Below are 18,575 nucleotides of genomic sequence, written 5' to 3'. Positions count from 1 at the left end.
TAGTTTTAAAGGTGACACACAGATGGCGCTATTTATCACTTTATCGCGTTGGCAATACTGAATATATATTCATGACAAAGCCTCATCCCTAGGCTTTGTTTATCAGTATCTGTCATTTCGCTGAAGTATAAACAACGCAGTGTTTTCGTGCTCCGAGTATGTCAACTTTCGTGCCGTCGAAACGCAATTTGCGGGAAGCTTTGCTTTTCTGCTTCAATTTGAGAAAAAATACAGCCCAAGCCCGTGAATTGCTGCAGGAGGCCTACCCAGACCATACTCCGTCGATTTCAACATGTGAGTACTGGTTTCGACGATTCAAAAGTGGTGATTTTCACACCGAAGACAAGGAGCGTCTTGGCCAGCCCAAAAAGTTCGAGGACGCGGAATTGGGGGAATTGGTAAACGAGGACTCGTGCCAAACCCAAGAAGAGCTTGCTGAATCATTGGGCGTTGATAAATCAACCGTTTGCAAGCGTCTAAAAGCGATGGGAATGATCCAAAAGCAAAGACATTGGGTCCCGTACGAGTTGAAGCTGCGCGACGTCGAACGGCGACTTTTTACGTGCGAATTGCTGATCGAGCGACAAAATCGGAAGGGTTTTTTGCATCGGGTGGTGACTGGCGACGAAAAATGGATCCACTACGATAACCCAAAACGCAAAAAATCATGGGGTTTGCCCGGCCACGCATCAACGTCGACGGCCAAGCAGAATATTCACGGCAAGAAAATCATGCTCTGCATTTGGTGGGATCAGGTCGGCGTCGTATATTTTGAGCTGCTCCAACCGGGCGAAACAATCACGGGGGATCGTTACCGACTGCAATTGATGCGTTTAAGCCGGGCATTGAAAGAAAAACGGCCGGAAACGGTAAAAAGGCACGACAAGGTTATTTTGCAACATGACAACGCTCGGCCGCATGTTGCTCAACCTGTCAAAAAATACCTTGGAACGCTTGGCTGGGAAGTGTTACCCCTTCCGCCGTATAGTCCAGACATAGCTCCCTCCAATTATCATTTGTTCCGGCATATGAGTCTCGATTTGGCGGACCAGCGGTTCTCCTCGTACGAGGCTACCAAAACATGGGTTGAGTCATGGATAGCCAAGCAGCGGCCAGAATTTTGGAGAAACGGCATCCGGAAATTGCCCGAAAGATGGGCGAAAGTTGTAACTAGCGATGGCCAATACTTCGAATAAAATATTTTGTACCGTTTTTTCACAATAAAGCCCCAAATCTTCGAAAAAAACCTTTAAAACTAATTCAACCTCCAATAATTTTAGTAAGTTTTCCAAAATGATGTCCCACATTTTAAAACTAAAAACATTAACACTAATAGTTATTAAATAATGAACAAATAATAATATGATCGATACGTATAATAAATGAAACGCATGCCATATTTGAAATGGCATATAATCGCGATTAATTATGTTGATGAAAGACCGCATACGAAGATTTTTCGCACTAGCGCTTATGGGAATTTTCTGCTTACCGACGTCCAAGGCATATTGACGTATTGGCATATTACATATATACATAAGTAATACAGACGATTGTATTCACTTTTTTTAGATAAAGAGGCATAACTTCATTTAATACACCACATATTATTTTTATTGCCAAAATAGCAACACAGAAATACCCTTCATGCGCAACGAAACTAATCAGTTATTCCTAAGCACATTGACACTACTAAAAAATAGTACGATTTAATTGATCTTGCGCAGGCGAAGCGGGACGCAATTAACAAAAAAAAAGCAAACATAACGGTACTTTTCCTGTTAAAGAAGATAGTCATTACAAAAAACTTCTTGGCTAGTTAGAAATGTGTACTGAGAGATAATTTATGGGAAAATCGATATACTGCTAGCACGTGAAAAGAGCTGGCAAAAATTACACCTCATTCATACAGGGCAATTTATATGTATTACGCTTCAACAAGTTGGGGACGAGTTGAGAATCATAAATTGGAAAAAAATTATTGAAAATAAAATATTATGGTAAACTCATGGACAAAGAAATATTTGAATAGTTATTATAAGTTTTCGCCAAAACCCAGCGGAATTTGCTGCAACAAGTAAAGCAAGTTCTATCTTCAAAAGCAGCAACAACAACTTACAATATTATGTTACTGCTATTCGAGAATTTCGACAAAAATAAGGAAACTAAATATATAGTCAAGTGTGTGGAAATGAAAAGAATATTTGCAAATAAAACATTATGAGATCTGCTCATAAAATCTGTCTACTCATTATTAGTGTCATAGATTGTTCGTAAAAACCCAGCAGAGCTCAATATGAAGAGTTGGTAGCAAAACTAAAAAAGCATGTGTATTCTAAGAAAGACATTTTTCTAGCTCAATTCATTAGAAGAACCCAAGATAACACAATCCGCGAACAGCTCATTCTGGCAGAATATTTAAGAAAATTGTTTGGGAAAAACACTATCTTTAGAAGCATTCAACATATGTACATAGATAGCCGTGAACTCAATGCAAAATTACAAAGTGCTATAAATGATGTCAACAAAGTACTCGCAGGTATAAATCGTAGTAGAAGGCCGCGGATACATTCAATAATAATCAAAATTAAACTTGAGGCAAATAGGTATCGGAAACTTATGCATACGAAGCGGAAGAGAGAATCACAAAACAAAGGAATGTCACGTAAAGCGGCATAACCTCATATGTAAGTCATGTGGAAAAAAGGGGCATGTTCTGTTCGACAAGTATGCCTAAAGTTTAATGAATACTTCAAGCAACAATTACTCATGTTATATGCATTAAAAACGATAATTTCAAGAATGATGTTGGTATTACATAATGAAGTAATGCATTCAGCTTAGAATTCCACTGTATTTAGTGCACTACCCCCATTTCTGCCGAAATTACTTTTAGGAAACACTTCAAGTATTACGAAAATATTTTTACGTGAGAAAATTTTTACAGAAAATTCGCGCCACGCTGCTGCGTATGTTTGGAACCCATAATGCCAGAAACCGGTGAAGAAGAAACTGTACGTGTCGTAGCGTTAGATCGCAGTTTTCACTTCGGATGTTATAAATGTGAAGTATGGTTTCATATCCACACTTGAAGAGTAATTTTTACTAAGTACACCCTTATCGTATTTCTTTCAGGACTGTGGTTTGTTGTTATCGTCAGAAGCCGAGGGTCGTGGATGCTATCCTCTGGACGGACATGTACTCTGTAAAAGTTGTAATGCAAAACGTGTGCAAATGCTAACAAGTCGCATGGCAACAGAGTTATAAACAAACTTATTACTGTGACATATTATGAATATTATGTATAATTTCTACACTCGTATGTAAAATTAAAATAAATAAAAGTTCGTTTGGTTTGCTGACTTTTTAAAACCACATACCGTATTTATTTATTTAAAAGTTTTCGTCTCCTGCTTGTTAATATGTTCTTTTTCACTCTGGTGCCTCCTGAACGAACGCTGTAGGCACCTAGAAAATCACCTTCATAATCTGAACTTCCTTTTCCCTCTCAGCGCTTCAGCGCTTGAAGATCCTCGACTACACTTAGAGCCAATTCAGCCGTTAAAAGAGATGCATTAATATTTACACTACAATGAAACCGAAACACGTTCAACAAGAGCAACGTCTCACCAGTTACCACCTACATAATTTACTTTCGATTGCATTTCCGATAAGAACATTGCAGTCAAAGTGTTCTATCGGATGCGCCATTGTTTGTTTGTTTGTTTGTTTGTTTGTTAACAGTAATAGTAGACCCGCCAGTGTCAGGCATATCACCGATCGTCTTCGTCTAGCTCATCTAGGGGTAGGCCCAGGAAACATGCTGTTTCGACGGGATGGGTCCAGAGGGAGATGTTAGATGAGTCGGTTTTAAGGGGCATGTGAAAAGGTGGTTAGTGTCGTGCGGGGTGCCTTCACATGCCGGACATATGTTTGATACGTCGGGGTCGATTCTGGATAGGTAGGAGTTTAACCTGCTACAATATCCAGAACGTAATTGTGCCAGTGTTACACGTGTCTCACGAGGAAGCTGGAGCTCTTCATCTGCTGTAGGTGGTGGTTGGACTCCGATTACGGCATTCACAGGGCGGAAGCGTAAGAAGATGGCGACGGTCTCCCGGTGAATGTCGTTTATTGACGTCTAAACACTGTCAGGTCCAGTAGATTGCGGTAGGGTCCAGTATCCCAACCGCAATCGGGTGCGCCATCTTTGATGTCAGTATGTAAACGCTGAATTACTTTGTCATTTACAAACCGATCGACTTCAACATACATGTTTTCGATACGTTTCAGTACAATTTCAACCATTAATCGCTTTACATCGAAACAACGCGAAATCGACACTATAAAACCCGAAGTGCTTGACAAGGTGATGACAAACGCAGAAAAAAAATCGCAGTTTTTGATTGCTAATAAAGGTGGCCACTTGATTGATATTGTATTCAAAAAATAGTTTTAATAAATTGTAAATAACCAAACCAAATAAAAATACCTCACTTATACAAATCAGTTGTTTTCTTTTTCAATGTTATTCAATGTTTTCATCCCGACATAAAAGATGGCGCACCCTGTACAACCATAAATACCAAGAGTGGGATCGAGACTCCATTGACCTCACCCAGAAATTCCCACAATATCCTACAGCATTTCTCCTAAATTTCAAATACTTAATGTATTTAAAGTAGAAGTAAGAGGCAAAATGTATTTAGTACTAAGGTTCTTTATTTTTTAATATTATTATAGGTATATATTATATTTTATATTATCAAAAATGAAATTCTAGCTGTGGAATGAAAATTCTGGCTTCTTGCAGTTAACCTGCTCATACACCTGTGTTCACTATAATAGCAGCGCGACATGTCGCAATGATTTGGCTATTTATTTAATTTTTGTTTTCTACAAAAATATAGTTTATGTTATAACAAAAACCATGTAACTCAATGTTGCAAACTTTGGAGAAAACTTTAAAAAATTAAACATGTGTTAAAGTGTTAAAAATTATTCCACTGCCTGTCTATCCGTGCTTTCATGTCCGCAGCGATGTCATTGTATACCGTATCTAAGGGTTTCAATATGTCGTTTTCTTGTTCGAATTGTATGTAAACAGCGCTTTTTGCAATCTCATCTACAATTTAGTTTTCGGCAATGCCCTTGTGTCCGCGTACCCAATAGATGTATAATCGTCTGTCTGTGGCTAGTCTTTCTATGGCTTCCCTGGTCCTAAGAACGGTTTTAGATGAAATTTCATTAATGCCTCTGTAATGCAGAATGCACCAAGACTTTGAATACTTTCCATAGGCGTTTTGTGTGTCGTTTTTCTCAATGCAGTCCACCACACTAGACCACCATAAATATTGGCTTTACTACAGCTGAGTAGCACCAATACATTATTGAAGGAGATAGACCCCATGTAACTCCCACCATTCTTTTACATGCATATAGTGCGTTATTAGTGTCTCCTCTCCACTATATGGTGCATCCATGATAGTTTGCTATCCAAAATTACTCCAAGGTAATTTGCGTGGTATTTAACAGCCAGTTTTGCGGCGTTTAGCTTCGGGGGGGTGCAAATTCGGGATCTTGTACCTTCTAATAAAAAGTACCATATCCGTTTTATCGGCGTTTACCCCCAAGCCTGTCTGAGTTGCCCATTGATGCACTGTAGCGAGTGTATTATTCATTATGTCGTTCACGGTATCTAGGTATTTGCCTGTTACTACTATGGCTAGGTCGATGATATGATGATATGAGGATGGTTCCATGTGTTGAGGTCCACGCAAGTGGGGAAAGTTACTGATCGCCATTCACTTGGGAATGGCCAGGACGATTCTTCTGCATATGGTTCAAGCAGCTCATAACGACCGGGATTAGCCCACGTATCCTCTGGGTAGCTTCCGAACACCCGTTCGGGAGTGAGCTAACGTGAGAAGGCGAAACATTCCAGGATAGCTGGTTGTGTGTTGGGTTTGGGACCCGCCACTTAAAAATCCCTCCCAATGAAAAGCTTAAAAAAGCCTCGGATGAGACCTCCCTATACTGATGACGACCACTGCAAACGAAATAAGGATTATGATTTGAGGGCATGCACCTGGAATGTCCGGCCCCTCAATGGGGAAGGTGCCACTGCCCGGCTGGTTGATGTCCTCGTGAGAGTAAAGGCTGACATCTCTGCCATTCAAGAGATGCGATGGACGGGACAAGGCAAGAAAAGCGCAGGATCTTGTGACGTCTACTACAGCTGCCATGTAAAGGAGCGCAAATTCGGTGTTGGATTTGTTGTGGGAGAGAGACTTCGTCGCCAAGTACTGTTGTTCACTCCGGTGGACGAGCGTCTCGCAACAATCCGCATCAAAGCCCGTTTTCAACATATCGCTAATTTGCGCCCACGCCCCAACGGAAGAGAAGGACGATGCGACTAAAGATTCCTTCTATGAGCGCTTGGAACGTTCCTATGAGCGCTGCCCCCACCACAACATAAAAATCGTGCCTGGCGACTTCAACGCCAGGGTGGGCAGGAGGGAATTTTTGGTCCCACAGTCGGAAAATTCAGCCTGCACAACGAAACATCCGGTAACGGACAGCGGCTGATCGACTTCGCCGGGGCCCGAAACATGGTAGTCTGTAGCACCCGATTCCAGCATAAGAAGATTCACCAAGCCACCTGGCTGTCTCCTGATCGAAAAACGCGAAACCACATCGATCATGTTGTGATAGATGGAAGACACGCTACTAGTGTATTAGATGTACGTACGATCCGAGGACCCAACATCGACTCGGATCATTATCTTGTTGCAGCCAAACTGCGCACACGCCTCTGCGCAGCAAAAAACGTGCCCTACCTACGCATAGAATGTTCGACATAGAAAAACTGCAATCACAATACACAGCCAGAAGATTCGCCACTCGACTCTCACTCCTGCTCTCAGAGACCACTGCCCAACAAACCGGCATGCACGAACAATGGAGCAACATTTCTCGTTCTCTACGTACCGCCGCCGAAGAAGAAATCGGATTCCGGCGAGCCCGAAAAAACAATTGGTACGACGAGGAATGTCATGCTGCCGCAGAAAGAAAGGATGCCGCCTATAAAGCCACGCTGCGATCGGGCGCAAGGCGAGCCATGTGGGACCGCTACAGAGAGCTGAAAAAGGGAGAGAGACGTATTATCCGACAGAAGAAACGAGAGACCGAAATACGTTAGTGCGAGGAGCTTGAGATGCTGGCCAATAGGAACGCCCGAAAATTCTACCAGAAAGCTCGGCGGCTTACAGAAGGTTTTAAGACCGGGGCGTTTTCCTGTAAGAACAAAGTCGGCGAACTGGTGACTGACGTACAGAACAATCTTAACTTATGGAGGGAACACTTCTCGAACCTATTAAACAGTGACAGCTGCGCATGTCACCGAGAATGTGAAGATCCCGATACCCCAATCGTTGACGATGGAATTGTCGTTCCGCTATCCGATCATGACGAGGTGAGAATAGCGATAATGCGGCTAAAGAACAACAAAGCTGCGGGTGCCGACGGACTGCCGGCTGAGCTATTCAAACATGGCGGCGAGGATCTGGTAAGGTGCATGCATCAGCTCCTATGCAAAATATGGTCGAATGAATGCATGCCTGCCGATTGGAATTTAGTTGTGCTCTGCCCAATCCATAAGAAGGGCGATCCTGCAATTTGTGCCAATTACCGCGGGATTAGTCTTCTAAATATCGCCTATAAAGTTCTAGCGAGCGTATTGTGTGAAAGGCTGAAGCCCACCGTCAACCAACTGATTGGACCTTATCAGTGTGGCTTCAGACCTGGAAAGTCTACCATCGACCAAATATTCACAATACGCCAAATCTTGGAAAAGACCCATGAAAGGAGAATCGACACACACCATCTTTTCGTCGACTTCAAAGCTACTTTCGACAGTACGGAAAGGAGTTACCTGTATGCCGCGATGTCTGAATTTGGTATCCCCGCAGAACTAATACGGCTATGTAAGATGACGTTGCTCAACACCAGCAGCGCCGTCAGAATTGGGAAAGACCTCCAAGCCGTTTGATACCAAACGAGGTTTCAGACAGGGTGACTCGCTGTCGTGTGACTTCTTTAAGCTGATGTTGGAGAGCATCGTACGAGCCGCAGAACTTAATCGCTCAGGCACAATATTTTATAAGCGTACAATTGCTGGCGTATGCCGCTGATATTGACATCATCGGCCTTCACAACCGCGCTGTTAGTTCTGCCTTCTCCAAACTGGATAAAGAGGAAAAGCGAATGGGTCTGGTGGTGAACGAGGACAAAACGAAGTATCTCCTGTCTTCAAACAAACAGTCGGCGCCCTCACGTATCGGCACCCACGGCACTGTTGGCAGTTATAATTTTCGGGTTGTAAAAGACTTTGTTTATTTAGGAACCAGCATTAACACCGATAACAATGTCAGCCTTGAAATCCAACGTAGAATCTCTCTTACCAACAAGTGCTACTTTGGACTAAGTAGGCAATTGAGCAGTAAAGTCCTCTCTCGACGAACAAAACTAACACTCTACAAGACTCTCATCATGCCCGTCCTAACGTATGGCGCAGAAGCGTGGACGATGACAACATCCGATGAAGCGACGCTTGGAGTGTTCGAGAGAAAGATTCTGCGCAAGATTTTTGGACCTTTGCACGTTGGCAGCGTCGAATATCGCAGACGATGGAACGATGAGCTGTATGAGCTTTACGACGACATAGACATAGCGCAGCGAATAAAGATCCAGCGGCTACGTTGGCTGGGTCATGTCGTCCGAATGGATACAAACGCTCCGGCTTTGAAAGTATTCGATGCGGTACCAGCTGGTGGTAGCAGAGGAAGAGGAAGACCTCCTCTGCGTTGGAACGATCAGGTGGAGAAGGACTTGGCTTCACTTGGTGTGTCCAACTGACGCCGGTTAGCACGAGAAAGAAACGAGTGGCGCGCTTTGTTAAACTCGGCCAAAATCGCGTAAGCGGTTATAGCGCCAATGAAGAAGAAGAAGAAGATCTAAATGAATGGCAAAGAAATATATACATAAATATCTATGGGTGGTTGCATTAGTTTTAAAGGTGACACACAGATGGCGCTATTTATCACTTTATCACGTTGGCAATACTGAATATATATTCATGACAAAGCCTCATCCCTAGGCTTTGTTTATCAGTATCTGTCATTTCGCTGAAGTATAAACAACGCGGTGTTTTCGTGCTCCGAGTATGTCAACTTTCGTGCCGTCGAAACGCAATTTGCGGGAAGCTTTGCTTTTCTGCTTCAATTTGAGAAAAAATACAGCCCAAGCCCGTGAATTGCTGCAGGAGGCCTACCCAGACCATACTCCGTCGATTTCAACATGTGAGTACTGGTTTCGACGATTCAAAAGTGGTGATTTTCACACCGAAGACAAGGAGCGTCTTGGCCAGCCCAAAAAGTTCGAGGACGCGGAATTGGGGGAATTGGTAAACGAGGACTCGTGCCAAACCCAAGAAGAGCTTGCTGAATCATTGGGCGTTGATAAATCAACCGTTTGCATGCGTCTAAAAGCGATGGGAATGATCCAAAAGCAAGGACATTGGGTCCCGTACGAGTTGAAGCTGCGCGACGTCGAACGGCGACTTTTTACGTGCGAATTGCTGATCGAGCGACAAAATCGGAAGGGTTTTTTGCATCGGGTGGTGACTGGCGACGAAAAATGGATCCACTACGATAACCCAAAACGCAAAAAATCATGGGGTTTGCCCGGCCACGCATCAACGTCGACGGCCAAGCAGAATATTCACGGCAAGAAAATCATGCTCTGCATTTGGTGGGATCAGGTCGGCGTCGTATATTTTGAGCTGCTCCAACCGGGCGAAACAATCACGGGGGATCGTTACCGACTGCAATTGATGCGTTTAAGCCGGGCATTGAAAGAAAAACGGCCGGAAACGGTAAAAAGGCACGACAAGGTTATTTTGCAACATGACAACGCTCGGCCGCATGTTGCTCAACCTGTCAAAAAATACCTTGGAACGCTTGGCTGGGAAGTGTTACCCCTTCCGCCGTATAGTCCAGACATAGCTCCCTCCAATTATCATTTGTTCCGGCATATGAGTCTCGATTTGGCGGACCAGCGGTTCTCCTCGTACGAGGCTACCAAAACATGGGTTGAGTCATGGATAGCCAAGCAGCGGCCAGAATTTTGGAGAAACGGCATCCGGAAATTGCCCGAAAGATGGGCGAAAGTTGTAGCTAGCGATGGCCAATACTTCGAATAAAATATTTTGTACCGTTTTTTCACAATAAAGCCCCAAATCTTCGAAAAAAAACCTTTAAAACTAATTCAACCTCCAATAATTTTAGTAAGTTTTCCAAAATGATGTCCCACATTTTAAAACTAAAAACATTAACACTAATAGTTATTAAATAATGAACAAATAATAATATGATCGATACGTATAATAAATGAAACGCATGCCATATTTGAAATGGCATATAATCGCGATTAATTATGTTGATGAAAGACCGCATACGAAGATTTTTCGCACTAGCGCTTATGGGAATTTTCTGCTTACCGACGTCCAAGGCATATTGACGTATTGGCATATTACATATATACATAAGTAATACAGACGATTGTATTCACTTTTTTTAGATAAAGAGGCATAACTTCATTTAATACACCACATATTATTTTTATTGCCAAAATAGCAACACAGAAATACCCTTCATGCGCAACGAAACTAATCAGTTATTCCTAAGCACATTGACACTACTAAAAAATAGTACGATTTAATTGATCTTGCGCAGGCGAAGCGGGACGCAATTAACAAAAAAAAAGCAAACATAACGGTACTTTTCCTGTTAAAGAAGATAGTCATTACAAAAAACTTCTTGGCTAGTTAGAAATGTGTACTGAGAGATAATTTATGGGAAAATCGATATACTGCTAGCACGTGAAAAGAGCTGGCAAAAATTACACCTCATTCATACAGGGCAATTTATATGTATTACGCTTCAACAAGTTGGGGACGAGTTGAGAATCATAAATTGGAAAAAAATTATTGAAAATAAAATATTATGGTAAACTCATGGACAAAGAAATATTTGAATAGTTATTATAAGTTTTCGCCAAAACCCAGCGGAATTTGCTGCAACAAGTAAAGCAAGTTCTATCTTCAAAAGCAGCAACAACAACTTACAATATTATGTTACTGCTATTCGAGAATTTCGACAAAAATAAGGAAACTAAATATATAGTCAAGTGTGTGGAAATGAAAAGAATATTTGCAAATAAAACATTATGAGATCTGCTCATAAAATCTGTCTACTCATTATTAGTGTCATAGATTGTTCGTAAAAACCCAGCAGAGCTCAATATGAAGAGTTGGTAGCAAAACTAAAAAAGCATGTGTATTCTAAGAAAGACATTTTTCTAGCTCAATTCATTAGAAGAACCCAAGATAACACAATCCGCGAACAGCTCATTCTGGCAGAATATTTAAGAAAATTGTTTGGGAAAAACACTATCTTTAGAAGCATTCAACATATGTACATAGATAGCCGTGAACTCAATGCAAAATTACAAAGTGCTATAAATGATGTCAACAAAGTACTCGCAGGTATAAATCGTAGTAGAAGGCCGCGGATACATTCAATAATAATCAAAATTAAACTTGAGGCAAATAGGTATCGGAAACTTATGCATACGAAGCGGAAGAGAGAATCACAAAACAAAGGAATGTCACGTAAAGCGGCATAACCTCATATGTAAGTCATGTGGAAAAAAGGGGCATGTTCTGTTCGACAAGTATGCCTAAAGTTTAATGAATACTTCAAGCAACAATTACTCATGTTATATGCATTAAAAACGATAATTTCAAGAATGATGTTGGTATTACATAATGAAGTAATGCATTCAGCTTAGAATTCCACTGTATTTAGTGCACTACCCCCATTTCTGCCGAAATTACTTTTAGGAAACACTTCAAGTATTACGAAAATATTTTTACGTGAGAAAATTTTTACAGAAAATTCGCGCCACGCTGCTGCGTATGTTTGGAACCAATAATGCCAGAAACCGGTGAAGAAGAAACTGTACGTGTCGTAGCGTTAGATCGCAGTTTTCACTTCGGATGTTATAAATGTGAAGTATGGTTTCATATCCACACTTGAAGAGTAATTTTTACTAAGTACACCCTTATCGTATTTCTTTCAGGACTGTGGTTTGTTGTTATCGTCAGAAGCCGAGGGTCGTGGATGCTATCCTCTGGACGGACATGTACTCTGTAAAAGTTGTAATGCAAAACGTGTGCAAATGCTAACAAGTCGCATGGCAACAGAGTTATAAACAAACTTATTACTGTGACATATTATGAATATTATGTATAATTTCTACACTCGTATGTAAAATTAAAATAAATAAAAGTTCGTTTGGTTTGCTGACTTTTTAAAACCACATACCGTATTTATTTATTTAAAAGTTTTCGTCTCCTGCTTGTTAATATGTTCTTTTTCACTCTGGTGCCTCCTGAACGAACGCTGTAGGCACCTAGAAAATCACCTTCATAATCTGAACTTTCTTTTCCCTCTCAGCGCTTCAGCGCTTGAAGATCCTCGACTACACTTAGAGCCAATTCAGCCGTTAAAAGAGATGCATTAATATTTACACTACAATGAAACCGAAACACGTTCAACAAGAGCAACGTCTCACCAGTTACCACCTACATAATTTACTTTCGATTGCATTTCCGATAAGAACATTGCAGTCAAAGTGTTCTATCGGATGCGCCATTGTTTGTTTGTTTGTTTGTTTGTTTGTTAACAGTAATAGTAGACCCGCCAGTGTCAGGCATATCACCGATCGTCTTCGTCTAGCTCATCTAGGGGTAGGCCCAGGAAACATGCTGTTTCGACGGGATGGGTCCAGAGGGAGATGTTAGATGAGTCGGTTTTAAGGGGCATGTGAAAAGGTGGTTAGTGTCGTGCGGGGTGCCTTCACATGCCGGACATATGTTTGATACGTCGGGGTCGATTCTGGATAGGTAGGAGTTTAACCTGCTACAATATCCAGAACGTAATTGTGCCAGTGTTACACGTGTCTCACGAGGAAGCTGGAGCTCTTCATCTGCTGTAGGTGGTGGTTGGACTCCGATTACGGCATTCACAGGGCGGAAGCGTAAGAAGATGGCGACGGTCTCCCGGTGAATGTCGTTTATTGACGTCTAAACACTGTCAGGTCCAGTAGATTGCGGTAGGGTCCAGTATCCCAACCGCAATCGGGTGCGCCATCTTTGATGTCAGTATGTAAACGCTGAATTACTTTGTCATTTACAAACCGATCGACTTCAACATACATGTTTTCGATACGTTTCAGTACAATTTCAACCATTAATCGCTTTACATCGAAACAACGCGAAATCGACACTATAAAACCCGAAGTGCTTGACAAGGTGATGACAAACGCAGAAAAAAAATCGCAGTTTTTGATTGCTAATAAAGGTGGCCACTTGATTGATATTGTATTCAAAAAATAGTTTTAATAAATTGTAAATAACCAAACCAAATAAAAATACCTCACTTATACAAATCAGTTGTTTTCTTTTTCAATGTTATTCAATGTTTTCATCCCGACATAAAAGATGGCGCACCCTGTACAACCATAAATACCAAGAGTGGGATCGAGACTCCATTGACCTCACCCAGAAATTCCCACAATATCCTACAGCATTTCTCCTAAATTTCAAATACTTAATGTATTTAAAGTAGAAGTAAGAGGCAAAATGTATTTAGTACTAAGGTTCTTTATTTTTTAATATTATTATAGGTATATATTATATTTTATATTATCAAAAATGAAATTCTAGCTGTGGAATGAAAATTCTGGCTTCTTGCAGTTAACCTGCTCATACACCTGTGTTCACTATAATAGCAGCGCGACATGTCGCAATGATTTGGCTATTTATTTAATTTTTGTTTTCTACAAAAATATAGTTTATGTTATAACAAAAACCATGTAACTCAATGTTGCAAACTTTGGAGAAAACTTTAAAAAATTAAACATGTGTTAAAGTGTTAAAAATTATTCCACTGCCTGTCTATCCGTGCTTTCATGTCCGCAGCGATGTCATTGTATACCGTATCTAAGGGTTTCAATATGTCGTTTTCTTGTTCGAATTGTATGTAAACAGCGCTTTTTGCAATCTCATCTACAATTTAGTTTTCGGCAATGCCCTTGTGTCCGCGTACCCAATAGATGTATAATCGTCTGTCTGTGGCTAGTCTTTCTATGGCTTCCCTGGTCCTAAGAACGGTTTTAGATGAAATTTCATTAATGCCTCTGTAATGCAGAATGCACCAAGACTTTGAATACTTTCCATAGGCGTTTTGTGTGTCGTTTTTCTCAATGCAGTCCACCACACTAGACCACCATAAATATTGGCTTTACTACAGCTGAGTAGCACCAATACATTATTGAAGGAGATAGACCCCATGTAACTCCCACCATTCTTTTACATGCATATAGTGCGTTATTAGTGTCTCCTCTCCACTATATGGTGCATCCATGATAGTTTGCTATCCAAAATTACTCCAAGGTAATTTGCGTGGTATTTAACAGCCAGTTTTGCGGCGTTTAGCTTCGGGGGGGTGCAAATTCGGGATCTTGTACCTTCTAATAAAAAGTACCATATCCGTTTTATCGGCGTTTACCCCCAAGCCTGTCTGAGTTGCCCATTGATGCACTGTAGCGAGTGTATTATTCATTATGTCGTTCACGGTATCTAGGTATTTGCCTGTTACTACTATGGCTAGGTCGATGATATGATGATATGAGGATGGTTCCATGTGTTGAGGTCCACGCAAGTGGGGAAAGTTACTGATCGCCATTCACTTGGGAATGGCCAGGACGATTCTTCTGCATATGGTTCAAGCAGCTCATAACGACCGGGATTAGCCCACGTATCCTCTGGGTAGCTTCCGAACACCCGTTCGGGAGTGAGCTAACGTGAGAAGGCGAAACATTCCAGGATAGCTGGTTGTGTGTTGGGTTTGGGACCCGCCACTTAAAAATCCCTCCCAATGAAAAGCTTAAAAAAGCCTCGGATGAGACCTCCCTATACTGATGACGACCACTGCAAACGAAATAAGGATTATGATTTGAGGGCATGCACCTGGAATGTCCGGCCCCTCAATGGGGAAGGTGCCACTGCCCGGCTGGTTGATGTCCTCGTGAGAGTAAAGGCTGACATCTCTGCCATTCAAGAGATGCGATGGACGGGACAAGGCAAGAAAAGCGCAGGATCTTGTGACGTCTACTACAGCTGCCATGTAAAGGAGCGCAAATTCGGTGTTGGATTTGTTGTGGGAGAGAGACTTCGTCGCCAAGTACTGTTGTTCACTCCGGTGGACGAGCGTCTCGCAACAATCCGCATCAAAGCCCGTTTTCAACATATCGCTAATTTGCGCCCACGCCCCAACGGAAGAGAAGGACGATGCGACTAAAGATTCCTTCTATGAGCGCTTGGAACGTTCCTATGAGCGCTGCCCCCACCACAACATAAAAATCGTGCCTGGCGACTTCAACGCCAGGGTGGGCAGGAGGGAATTTTTGGTCCCACAGTCGGAAAATTCAGCCTGCACAACGAAACATCCGGTAACGGACAGCGGCTGATCGACTTCGCCGGGGCCCGAAACATGGTAGTCTGTAGCACCCGATTCCAGCATAAGAAGATTCACCAAGCCACCTGGCTGTCTCCTGATTGAAAAACGCGAAACCACATCGATCATGTTGTGATAGATGGAAGACACGCTACTAGTGTATTAGATGTACGTACGATCCGAGGACCCAACATCGACTCGGATCATTATCTTGTTGCAGCCAAACTGCGCACACGCCTCTGCGCAGCAAAAAACGTGCCCTACCTACGCATAGAATGTTCGACATAGAAAAACTGCAATCACAATACACAGCCAGAAGATTCGCCACTCGACTCTCACTCCTGCTCTCAGAGACCACTGCCCAACAAACCGGCATGCACGAACAATGGAGCAACATTTCTCGTTCTCTACGTACCGCCGCCGAAGAAGAAATCGGATTCCGGCGAGCCCGAAAAAACAATTGGTACGACGAGGAATGTCATGCTGCCGCAGAAAGAAAGGATGCCGCCTATAAAGCCACGCTGCGATCGGGCGCAAGGCGAGCCATGTGGGACCGCTACAGAGAGCTGAAAAAGGGAGAGAGACGTATTATCCGACAGAAGAAACGAGAGACCGAAATACGTTAGTGCGAGGAGCTTGAGATGCTGGCCAATAGGAACGCCCGAAAATTCTACCAGAAAGCTCGGCGGCTTACAGAAGGTTTTAAGACCGGGGCGTTTTCCTGTAAGAACAAAGTCGGCGAACTGGTGACTGACGTACAGAACAATCTTAACTTATGGAGGGAACACTTCTCGAACCTATTAAACAGTGACAGCTGCGCATGTCACCGAGAATGTGAAGATCCCGATACCCCAATCGTTGACGATGGAATTGTCGTTCCGCTATCCGATCATGACGAGGTGAGAATAGCGATAATGCGGCTAAAGAACAACAAAGCTGCGGGTGCCGACGGACTGCCGGCTGAGCTATTCAAACATGGCGGCGAGGATCTGGTAAGGTGCATGCATCAGCTCCTATGCAAAATATGGTCGAATGAATGCATGCCTGCCGATTGGAATTTAGTTGTGCTCTGCCCAATCCATAAGAAGGGCGATCCTGCAATTTGTGCCAATTACCGCGGGATTAGTCTTCTAAATATCGCCTATAAAGTTCTAGCGAGCGTATTGTGTGAAAGGCTGAAGCCCACCGTCAACCAACTGATTGGACCTTATCAGTGTGGCTTCAGACCTGGAAAGTCTACCATCGACCAAATATTCACAATACGCCAAATCTTGGAAAAGACCCATGAAAGGAGAATCGACACACACCATCTTTTCGTCGACTTCAAAGCTACTTTCGACAGTACGGAAAGGAGTTACCTGTATGCCGCGATGTCTGAATTTGGTATCCCCGCAGAACTAATACGGCTATGTAAGATGACGTTGCTCAACACCAGCAGCGCCGTCAGAATTGGGAAAGACCTCTCCAAGCCGTTTGATACCAAACGAGGTTTCAGACAGGGTGACTCGCTGTCGTGTGACTTCTTTAAGCTGATGTTGGAGAGCATCGTACGAGCCGCAGAACTTAATCGCTCAGGCACAATATTTTATAAGCGTACAATTGCTGGCGTATGCCGCTGATATTGACATCATCGGCCTTCACAACCGCGCTGTTAGTTCTGCCTTCTCCAAACTGGATAAAGAGGAAAAGCGAATGGGTCTGGTGGTGAACGAGGACAAAACGAAGTATCTCCTGTCTTCAAACAAACAGTCGGCGCCCTCACGTATCGGCACCCACGGCACTGTTGGCAGTTATAATTTTCGGGTTGTAAAAGACTTTGTTTATTTAGGAACCAGCATTAACACCGATAACAATGTCAGCCTTGAAATCCAACGTAGAATCTCTCTTACCAACAAGTGCTACTTTGGACTAAGTAGGCAATTGAGCAGTAAAGTCCTCTCTCGACGAACAAAACTAACACTCTACAAGACTCTCATCATGCCCGTCCTAACGTATGGCGCAGAAGCGTGGACGATGACAACATCCGATGAAGCGACGCTTGGAGTGTTCGAGAGAAAGATTCTGCGCAAGATTTTTGGACCTTTGCACGTTGGCAGCGTCGAATATCGCAGACGATGGAACGATGAGCTGTATGAGCTTTACGACGACATAGACATAGCGCAGCGAATAAAGATCCAGCGGCTACGTTGGCTGGGTCATGTCGTCCGAATGGATACAAACGCTCCGGCTTTGAAAGTATTCGATGCGGTACCAGCTGGTGGTAGCAGAGGAAGAGGAAGACCTCCTCTGCGTTGGAACGATCAGGTGGAGAAGGACTTGGCTTCACTTGGTGTGTCCAACTGACGCCGGTTAGCACGAGAAAGAAACGAGTGGCGCGCTTTGTTAAACTCGGCCAAAATCGCGTAAGCGGTTATAGCGCCAATTAAGAAGAAGAAGAAGATCTAAATGAATGGCAAAGAAATATATACATAAATATCTATGGGTGGTTGCATTAGTTTTAAAGGTGACACACAGATGGCGCTATTTATCACTTTATCACGTTGGCAATACTGAATATATATTCATGACAAAGCCTCATCCCTAGGCTTTGTTTATCAGTATCTGTCATTTCGCTGAAGTATAAACAACGCGGTGTTTTCGTGCTCCGAGTATGTCAACTTTCGTGCCGTCGAAACGCAATTTGCGGGAAGCTTTGCTTTTCTGCTTCAATTTGAGAAAAAATACAGCCCAAGCCCGTGAATTGCTGCAGGAGGCCTACCCAGACCATACTCCGTCGATTTCAACATGTGAGTACTGGTTTCGACGATTCAAAAGTGGTGATTTTCACACCGAAGACAAGGAGCGTCTTGGCCAGCCCAAAAAGTTCGAGGACGCGGAATTGGGGGAATTGGTAAACGAGGACTCGTGCCAAACCCAAGAAGAGCTTGCTGAATC

At 42.8% G+C, this 18,575-nt stretch overlaps 1 long non-coding RNA gene across 3 annotated transcripts; it reads left to right on the top strand.

Annotated features, from left to right (window-relative positions):
* The first annotated feature begins 9,508 nt into the window (after positions 1 to 9,508).
* LOC128869462 (uncharacterized) lies at positions 9,509 to 12,441 on the top strand. 3 transcript variants are annotated; one of them, XR_008455297.1, is made up of 3 exons: positions 9,761 to 11,753; positions 12,014 to 12,134; positions 12,202 to 12,441. It is a non-coding gene; the product is annotated as an uncharacterized LOC128869462 (long non-coding RNA). The 3 variants fall into 3 exon arrangements; XR_008455298.1 differs by having other exon boundaries at positions 9,762 to 11,066; XR_008455296.1 differs by having other exon boundaries at positions 9,509 to 12,134.
* Positions 12,442 to 18,575: the final 6,134 nt, after the last annotated feature.

The sequence above is a fragment of the Anastrepha ludens genome, chromosome X, assembly GCF_028408465.1.
Source record: "Anastrepha ludens isolate Willacy chromosome X, idAnaLude1.1, whole genome shotgun sequence".
Lineage (NCBI taxonomy): Eukaryota > Metazoa > Arthropoda > Insecta > Diptera > Tephritidae > Anastrepha > Anastrepha ludens.
The sequence above is the reverse complement of the archived record's forward strand: the minus strand, read 5'-3'. Positions and strand labels throughout refer to the sequence as shown.